This window comes from Phodopus roborovskii, unplaced genomic scaffold (assembly GCF_943737965.1).
Source record: "Phodopus roborovskii unplaced genomic scaffold, PHOROB, whole genome shotgun sequence".
Taxonomy (NCBI): Eukaryota; Metazoa; Chordata; class Mammalia; order Rodentia; family Cricetidae; genus Phodopus; species Phodopus roborovskii.
The window spans coordinates 7,750,476-7,759,204 of record NW_026126549.1 but is presented as its reverse complement, the minus strand read 5'-3'; positions in this window follow the sequence as shown (position 1 = coordinate 7,759,204).

Sequence of the window (8,729 nt, the reverse complement as noted above, 5' to 3'; positions counted from 1 at the left end):
TCGTTAGTGTTGTTCTTTGCTGCAGCTATTGGCTATGAAGCACAAACACTAGGCTCAGCGCCCACATGGAGTTTAATGGTAGGAAGGAGAGAAAGGGAGAGTGGGGGGGGGAGAGCAAGGCAAGAGAGGAGAGAGAGGGGAGCAGAGCAAGAGCAAGAGAGGGAGGGGAGCAAGAGAGAGAGAGCGCAAGAGAGAGAGAGAGAGAGAGAGAGAGAGAGAGAGAGAGAGCAAGAGCACAGGAGAGAGGAGCACTTGGCACTCTTGCTTTAAAAGGGAAACTTGTGCATGCCTAACTGGGTCCCCTGGCAGCCAGGTAAAGCTTGAGCAGCCAGGTAAGTCATGGTGTAGATAAGACATGGCCATGAGCATCCCGCCCATCATTAGGGGGTGGGGTCAGCAGACTGCTGGTTCCCAACAGACTGCAATTCTTAGGGAACTACGACAAGGAAAATGCCTGTACATTCTCACCAGAGATGCAGTTGCAAGGCATAGTTTTGATCTGTGATTCACTGGATTCATAGATGTGGTACTCTTGGATGTGGGGAGCCTGCCATTTTAGAAAAGAAACCAATGGAAGTCTAAGATAGCACTGGTAGAAAGTGGGTCACAACCATTTTATACATGAAAAAAAGGTGGAAAGACTTATCCATAAGTGGAAGAGGGGACACACTAAAGGAAGGAATAGCATCCTTGAAAATCAGGCAAAACACCTGTGGTCATAGAGCAACAGGTGAGGGAATTATCGCCAGGAAAATCCAGGTCAGGCAGGCCCTATGGCCGTGGGGTGTGTGTGTGTGTGTGTGTGTGTGTGTGTGTGTGTGTGTGTGTATGTGTGTGTGTGTGTGTGTGTAGTTTTCTTTCTTTCTTTCTTTTTTGTTTAATGCTACAGATAAAGAAACAATTCGAGCTTTCTTCTCCCACCCCCTGTTTATCGTTTTAAAAAGTCATGACAGGGTCTCATATAGCCCAGGCTAGCCTCCAACTCTTTATGTATCCAAGGCTTATCTTGAGTTTCTGATATTCCTCCCTCTACTGTTCAAGTGCGAGGATTTTTGATATGCCCCACCAGTCCTGGCTAAAAATTTAAACAGAAACAGCACATGATATCACCCTGGTGTCTGTCTGGGGACTGGAACTGTCTCCAGGGCAGTTTGTAAAGATTACACTGTAGCAGTGGTTTAAATAGCTGGAGCCTTCCCATAGAGGTAAAAAATGGACTGAATCGGTCAGTCGTTAGGTTTGTACGAAAGAAATCAGTTTCAGACCATGAACTTCAAGCCATAATTAAGCTCAAACACATGTTTATTAAACAAAATAGGAACCACTACAATCAGCACACTTCTTATCATCGAGAACTAGTTTGTTTATTTTCACAGGGTCAAATCTGTGCTTTGGGTTCAACAAACTTTGGAAAGTGTTTTCTACATCCCCCCCCCCTTTTCCTGGGAAAATTTGAGATGCTTGAAGAAGTGGTAGTCAGTTTGTTGTCAAAAGGGCAGGCTAAGATGAGGCTAACTTCATAATCTGTTCCACTTTTAAAGTTGTGTGACACATGGTTGGAAGCTGTAGGTGAGAAGAATTAGGCCCTGTCTGGTGACGAATGCTGGCTGCAGGAATTGTGGTTTTCAGTGCACCCCTTGATGTGCTGAATGTACTTGATAGACATAGTGGTGCCCCCTCGGTTCAGAAGTCTGTGTTGGACCTGACTGGATGCAGATGGTCAGCTTCATCTCACTTTATATTTTGCTTTAAAGGGTAGATGACAGGTGAGTGGTCCACACCAGCTTTTAGGCAACATCTATAGCTACAAGATGATCTGCTTTGGGGATTGTTCTCACTTGACTGTTGTTGGCTTCTGATGGCTGACAGCCTCACCGATCATCTTCCAGTTTCTCTTGTCTCCTTGCTAGAACTTTTGCTGGTACCACTGTACAGGTTCAATGCCTCGTTGACATCACTCTATTCTCATTTGCTGTCTCATGTCAAATGCATGACTGACATCATAAGCTGCCTCAGCCGCTTTACAACACATCTGGATCTCAAGTAAAATTCTTTGAATTTGCCTTTTGTCTAATGTTATTTTTATAATGTAAAATAAATATGAAGTAAACAGAAAATAATAACTCAGTAGCGAAACCAGACAGTGAGAAATGTGTATTAAATTGATGTATGGGACAGCCATACTTATTAAGCAGGTATTTTCATATCAAGTTCCAGAAATTCAAAAAGCATGCTTACTTTTGCACCAAGCTAATGCATGTCCGTCCCTCTGTTGTGACCTGGGTGGAACTGGCAGTTGTATACATGTTCCTGCACCTCAAAGGAGAAGTCTGAGCTGAGATGTAAATGTGAGATTTGCTGAGCCAAGTGCACTACAGTGTTTAAAGCCACCCCAAGCTCCTCGGAAAACATGGAGAGAGTAGATATTAGAGTTTTTTTAGAACCACAGAAAGGATAACCTTGAAGGAATAACTAGCAAGACAAGAGGAAATCCTGGGAATAGTAGAACCCAAGAGATTAGGCATTTTTTTCTTTTTATCCTCGTGCCCATAGTGTTTTGCCTACATGTATGTCTGCACACCAGAAGAGGGCACCAGATCTGATTATAGAAGGTTGTGAGTCACCATGTGGTTGCTGGGAATTGAACTCAAGACCTCTGGAAGAGCAAACAATGCTCTTAATAGATTAAGCAATATTTAAGGAAGGAGGGAAGCAGCCTAGCTGAAGGCTGGCAAGAAGTAGGGTAAGCAGACAGGAGCAGGTGCTAGTTTGAGCAGCATGGAAATAGATTTTGACCATCATAAGAGGCCTGTTGGGTGGTGGAGTAGTGTATATTGAAAACCCATTAGAATAAGTTTAAGAGTAGATGGGCATAAGGTGACATTTGTGTAAGCATCTCTTTTAAGAAGATTGGGTAGCTCAAGAAAAATGGAGGGCTCTCCAAAGACAGGCTTTAAGAGAGTCTGTTTTCACGAGATTGAATGTCCTTCCAGGGAGGCGGCAACTGAATGATCCTGAAAAGCAATGATCTTGAGAAAATGAGAGGAAATTTTACTCAGGGCACAAGCGGAGGGAGTGGCATTCTTTGAAGCTGGGAAGTGTTATAACATGAGTGAATGTATATTTAAGTAGGTGAAGCATGTACCTTGCTAGCTTATGGTCTTTTCTGCCCATAAAGATTGAACAAGACCATCACATAAGGCTACGAATGAAGGAGGCAGCATGGAGACTTTGAAAAAAAGTATGGGGGATAAAATGATGATCCAGGCACTGGAAAAGAGCCTACAAAGAATAGAGCCTGAACTTGTTGATTTTTCTTGAGTGCACAGGAGTATATGCATTTCCAGTAAGGCCTGCCCTGGAGGGTATAGTCTGTATAGGACAGCTGTTTGTTTCCTTTTGCACTATTTTTAGGGTGTTTAAATAAGACTAGAAAAACAGTAGAAGCTAAGAAATGTTCACTGAATGATCAAGTTCAGGTGTGACATCTCCAGCAATGTTCAGCTGATCAGCAAGGGACACAGAAAAGGAAGAGGGTAGAATTCTGGTGGGCAGAAGTTTTCTTAGGCAAGAGTGACTGGCAGTAAGCAAGCAGCCAGGGAGTAATTACAATGGGCCCTATCGTCAAGAATGAAACAGAAGGAAGGCTAATGGATAATTAGCTAATGGAGAGGGAGAAAGTGGTTTGTGGTTAGAAAGTTTGGCAGAAAGAATTGATGTCTTCTTGAAGAATAAGAGGTTGTGGTTGCCAGGTAGCAGGTTTGAACTGGGATCTGAGAAAGGGAGCAAGTACTGGTAATAGCATAGGTCAAGGTGGGATGAGAGGGGTCAATCATGCCTATCAGGTCAAAGAACTATCAGGCCCTTTCTATTTTCCCATTACATCACTGGGCTTGTCATGCTTGGGGTCCTATACTGTGGGAAAAGCAGGTGGATTTTGGGATAAAGTCCTCAAAGTCAGAATACAAATCTTCTTTTGCCATCTCCATCAACAAACATCATAACTAAGCATGCTTGTCTTGGAGATAAGGATGTTTTCATGGTATTTAAAGAGCCAGAGTGCAGTAAGTAGTGATTTGGTCAACATGTGTATGGAATTGAGCTACAATATATAGTGCCTAGAGGAAAAGCCTATTGGGGCATAAATACAAATTTAGTTGGACTAAATCGTGGTTTGTGAATTATGTTGTTGAAATTGTGATTGGGTTGCATTTTGCTAAATATGATACAATATAGTCAGGTGAATTATCACAGCAGGTCTTGGCCTTGTGGTTTGAAATGGTATAAGGAAGAAAGTGATAGGAAAGGCACTAGAGAACTTGTTGGTTCAAGAAAAGAGAGGAGCAGCACATGTACCTACTTATAATTCTGGTCCCTGGGAATCTGGGGAAGAACCGGGTCTGAGTGAGATCAGCTTGGGAAACACTATGAGTTTAAGGCAAGCCTGAGCTCCATACAGAAACCCTGTCTGAGAGAAGAAAGAAGTGTGGAGCCTATTCTGGCTCCTTTTGTTTTACTGTGAGAGATTATCAGCCTCTTGGTACCACTAGACCATGGGGATCAGTAATTGGGGCTCAATGGGAATCTCAAAAGAGGAGTTCGAGGCAGAATTCTGAATCAGGCACTTGAATGTCATCTTTCCTGTTTGGTACTAGCAATATGTTTTCAGTTGAGAAGAAGGCCTCTCATGGAGGGGCTTCTTGGGCAGAAGTGTAACTGTCAGTCAATGTCTTCTGGACCTGAAAACCACAAGAATTCAAATCTCCAAACAATTTACAATTCAGCTGATGTCTGAAAATCGTCACAATGATCACATTCATGAATCCTCTTCATACTTGGATGTTATATGAACCCTCAGAAGACCTGGGAGAAAGAAAAGATAGAACCTGAAACCATTTGGTAAGAAAGTCCTGATCAATCAAAGAATTGACTTGATTGAGATAGGATCTGGAAATAGAGATTAGGTATAAATTATGATGTTAACTCACATTTTTTACACATTTAAAGATTCACATTTCTTATTCATGGATTGAAAAGTTCACACCCAATGCTTGGCTGTGGGTCTCTACATCTGTTACTGGATAAAGGCTCTCTGATGACAATTGGTGTAGTCATCAATCTCAGGTTGATTTTTTTAGTTCTACCCATTTGCCTTCAGATTTCATGATGTTATTGTTTTTAACAGCTAAGTAACATTCCATTGTATAAATGTGCAACATTTCCTTTATCCATTGTTTGGTAGAGGGGCATCTAAGTTGTTTTCACATTTGTGCTGAGCTTGGGGAAATCCTGCTGAAGAGAGGGAGGAAGGATTGTACAAGCCACGGAGATTAATGACATTACAAGGGGTCCCACAGAAACAATTAACCTGGGCTTGTAGGAGCTCACAGAGTCTGGACCAATAGCCAGAGAGTCTGTATGGGACCAATGTAGGCCTTCTACATATGTGTGACAGTTGTATAGCTTGGTCGACTTTTGGGAACCCTAGCAGTGGGAGTAGGGGCTATCCCTAATGCTTTGGCTAGCTTTTGGGGACCTGTTCCTCATACTGGGTTGCCTTGTCCAGCCTTAATACAAACAAGCAGAGGTGCTTAGTCTTACTGCAACTTGATATGCCATGCTTTGTTGATATCCTTGGGAGGGAGGGCTGCTCCTTTCTGAACAGAAACAGAGAAAGAGTGGGTTGGGGGATAGTAGTAGAGAAGCAATGGAAAGGAATAGGAGGAGAGAAGGGATGAAAACTGTGATCAGGATGTAAAATAAATGAATATATTTAATTAATGAAAAAGAAAAATTTATACTTTTAAAAAAATTTTTATTTTACATATCGATCCCAGTTCTATCTCCCTCCCTCCCTCTTTCCCTCTCTCCTACCCTCTCATGCCCCCGACCACCCTTCTCCCCATCCCTCCCCCGCAATTCTACATGTAGGGTGATGCCTTCCAGGCGGGGTCAAGTCATTTGGAGTAGGGGCTCGGCCTTCTCTCCTGTCTCTAGTTAAGGGAGTATCCCTCCATGGGGAATGTGCTCCCAAAGTCCTTTTGTGCACCAGGGATACATCCTGGTTCCACTGTCTGAGGTCCCTTAGACTGCACAGGCCTTCTAGCTGAGATCCATGTTCAGGGGGCCCAAGTCAGTCCCATGCTATGTTCCCAGCTATCAGTCTGGGGGGTCCATGAGCTCCCCCTTGTTCAGGTCAGCTGTCTCTGTGTGTTTCTGCAGCCTGGTCTTATAGTCATTGATCTCATTATCAGGAAAGGGCATTTATGGTAGCCTTTCCACTGTTGCTCAAACTGTTAGTTGGGTTCAGTCTTGTAGGTCTCTGGACATTTCTCTAGGTTCAGTTTTCTCTTCAAACCTATAATGGCTCCTCTTTTATGGTCTCTCTCTCTCTCTCTCTCTCTCTCTCTCTCTCTCTCTCTCTCTCTCTCTCCTCTCATCTATTGAAAGGATAATAATCAACTTTATATGGAAAAACAAAAGGCCCAGGATAGCCAAAATGACCCTGTACAATAAAGGGACTTTAGGAGGCATCACCATCCCTGACCTTAAGCTGTACTACAGAGCTATAGTCCTGAAAACAGCCTGGTATTGGCACAAAAACAGACAAGTAGACCAAGTAGATGGGATGGAATTGAAAATCCAGACATTAACCCTACGAACACCTGATTTTGGACAAAACAGCTAAAAGTATGCAATGGGAGGAGGAAAGCATCTTCAACAAATAGTGCTAGCACAACTGGATGTGTGTGGTGTGTAGAAGACTGCAGATATATCCATGTCTATCACCAAAACTCAAGTCCAAGTGGATCAAAGACCTCAACATAAATCCAGCCACACTGAACCTTGTAGAAGAGAAACTGGGAGGTATCCTTGTACAGGAGACTGCTTCCTGAACATAACTCCAGTAGCACAGACACTGAGATCAACAATTAATAAATGGGATGTCCTCAAACTGAGAAGCTTCTGTAAGGCAAAGGGCACAGTTAATAAGACCAAATGGCAGCCCACAGACTGGTAAAAGATCTTCACCAATCCTACATCTGACAGAGGGCTGATCTCCAAAATATACAAAGAACTCAAGAAACTAGTCAACAAAACACCAAATAACCCTATTAAAAATGGGGATATAGAACTGAATAGAGAAATCTCAATAGAGGAAATCAAAAAGGCTGAAAGACAATTAAGAAAGTTCTCAACATCCTTAGCTGTCCGGGAAATGCAAATCAAAACAACTTTGAGATACCATCTTAGTCCTGCCAGACTGGCTAAAATTAGAAACACCAATGACAACTTATGCTGGAGAGGATGTGGAGAAAGGGGGACACTCCTCCACTGCTGGTGGGAGTGAAAACTTGTACAGCCATTTTGGATATCAGTATGGCGGTTCCTCAGGAAAATGGGAATCAGTTTACCAGAGGATCTGGCAATCCCCCTGTTAGGCATATACCAAAATTATCCACATCCATGCAACAAAGACATCTGTTCAACTCTGTTCTTAGCAGTATTATTTGTAATAGCAAGAACCTGGAAGCAACCTAGATGCCCTTCAACTGAAGAATGGATAAGAAGATGTGGCACATCTATACAATGCAATACTACTCTGTGTGTGTGTGTGTGTGGGGGGGGACAATGGAATCTTGAAATTCGCAGGCAAATGGATGGAACTTGAAGAAACAATCCTGAACATGGTAACCCAGTCACAAAAAGAGGTACATGGTATGTACTCACTCATATATGGATTTTAGACATAGAACAAAGGATCACCAGCCTATAATTCACACCACCAGAGAAACTAGGATACAAGGTGTATTCTAAGAGATTCATATAAGGTCCCTCACAGAAGGGGAAAGGGACAAGATCTCCTGAGCATATGGAGAGTGAGGGGGCAGTGAGTGGAGAGGGAACTAGGAGAAAGAGAAGGGGAGGAGAGGAAAGCATGTGGGACTAGGAAGATTGAGTCAGGGGAGGACAAGTTCATACTTACTGTATTACTTGTGGACTAAAACAGATTAACTATAATTCCAGCTACCATACCACAGTCCAGCCATTTTAAAAAGAGAGTTATTCAAAAGATACAATCTATAAAGTACAAATGACATTTTCTCATCTTGTTATAGAATATAACCCTATGGAACATATCTGCAAGGGAGGCTGGGGAATGTATGTGTGAGGGGGGCTAGCCATATGCTATGTCACCATGTGGAGGACTTACTAACCACAGAAAGAAGGCAAAAGCATACTTTGGAAAAACCCAGTAATTTCTGGAACTTGATTCCACAGTTGCCATCTGAGACTGGCTGAGTTATTTTTTTTTAGAGGCATGGAGTGCATGTTATTCTAGTCTTGGATATCTATGCCTTTGGGGATAAGAGTGATTTTAGATGCCTATCCATGGGTGGGCCCTCTATCCCTTGGGCTGCTTAATTCCTCACTTCTTGAATGAGCTCATGTCTAGCACTAAGCTAACAGCTTCCCTTTGTGCTAAGTGATGGAAATACATCCAGGACTGCTCTTAAGTTTCTGGTGCTGGAGATATTTTCCAATAGATTCAGGATAATGGATCTGTTTTATTCATATTATTGTCAGTTTTACAATCATTAAATTATCTTATAATTATGTCATGCATATAAATTCTTAGTAGTCTATTCACACTCATGATCCAGTTTGATCTTCACAGACTTATTATAAAGTGGTCATTAAATAGGACATGTTACATTTCCACTTCT